We start from the raw sequence: 1,649 nt of genomic DNA on the forward strand, positions 1-1,649 counted from the left end.
CCTTGTACATACATCTGTAACCTACTATAAACACAAAATACAGACTCCTTTTATACTTATTCTTTTTCAAATATTTTTTATTTCATATCAAAGATTTCTATTGACGTCAGTGGAAGTCCTAGAATTAGAATGAACAGTGAAGACTGAACAGGCCGTGGCTAAGAGAATTTTACTCATGTATCTCAAATCCCAACATAAAGGATCACTCACTTCAATCACTGAGAAAGGCATAAACAACACCAATAACAAAACTACTTGAATGTTTTAATTTCAAGGAAACATTATTAAATTACTGTTTAACATAGCTTTTAGTCTGTGTATGTTATATATTCACTTGTTTGGGTACGTGCATCTGCTTCTGCAAGCCAGAAGTTGATACTGGATGTCTTCCTTAGTCACACTCATTTTTTTGAGTCAAGGTCTCTCACTGAGCCTGGAGTTCACTGGTTTGGCTAGACTGTCTGGCCAGTGAGCCCAAGGGATCTGCCTACCTCGCTGTCTGTCCTCAGCCTTGGGATTACAGGAATACAACCCTACACCTTTGTATTCAGATGCTGGGGATCCAAATGCAGGTCCTCATATTTGCATATCAATTGAGCCATCTCTCCCCAGCCCTTAAACATGCTATTTCAAATTTGTCCACATGATGAATGACTAGGATGCCTTCAATTATATAGGAAAGCTAAGGATTATGGTATACACACACAATTCAGTCATAAATACATATTTTATTTTTGGTCTTTTTGAGACAGGGTCTCCCTGTAGCCCCAGCTGTCCTGGAACTCACTGTAGACCAGGCTGGCCTTGAACTCACAGAGATCCGCCTGCCTCTGCCTCCCAAGTGCTGGGATTAAAGGCATGTGCCACCATGCCTGGCTTATTGCATAGTTTTAATTTAGCATATTATTTCTTTTTATTCCTAGGAGAGGAAACAAAATCCTCAGCAACCAGAACTATGTTATATTTCTACTTTGTAATGCTGAGAAAAATCTTAAGGCCAGAAAAGTCTTCCTTTTATGGGAGGCAGCATTATAAGATTTTTTTGTTACCAAAAATGAAAATATAAGTATCAGGATACTTCATATTTTAGCTCATATGCCTCATCTTCAGGGGACCCTTCACATCAAAAGACATGATTTTTAATTTTAACAATGTTCTTTTCCTTTTTGTTCAGTACATGATCATGTCGCTCATCTTTTCGCCTCTGTTGACATTCCTAATAAATGTAAAACGTATCTATTAAAAAAAAAGGATCTCCATTTCATTATTAAAACACACAGTTTTATACAGAAAAATTCATTTTTAATGCAATTGACACTAAGATATTTGCACATGCGTTTCTAATCTCTGTGATTATTACTGGTCACAGTCACTTTCTGAGCTCACTTTCTGAGCTCCTTGGCATCTGAGCATGGATATAAAGTCATCAGGTAGATTTCAACAGTAATGTTTTTCACATCTACTAATTATCAAGGAGAAACTTTTTATGCTTTGAAGAATTTTATTTTTTAATCACTTTTTAAAAATTTTAATAACTACATGATTAGAAGAAGCATTTCACCAGAGCTTTAACATATTCAGTAACACACTCCAGAGCAAGAGTACATCTCTTTCACAAGTGGCTGCAAGTTTCTAGGTTCGCAATTGAG

The sequence above is a fragment of the Nannospalax galili genome, unplaced genomic scaffold (genome assembly GCF_000622305.1).
Source record: "Nannospalax galili isolate Female #2095 unplaced genomic scaffold, S.galili_v1.0 scaffold44, whole genome shotgun sequence".
NCBI lineage: Eukaryota > Metazoa > Chordata > Mammalia > Rodentia > Spalacidae > Nannospalax > Nannospalax galili.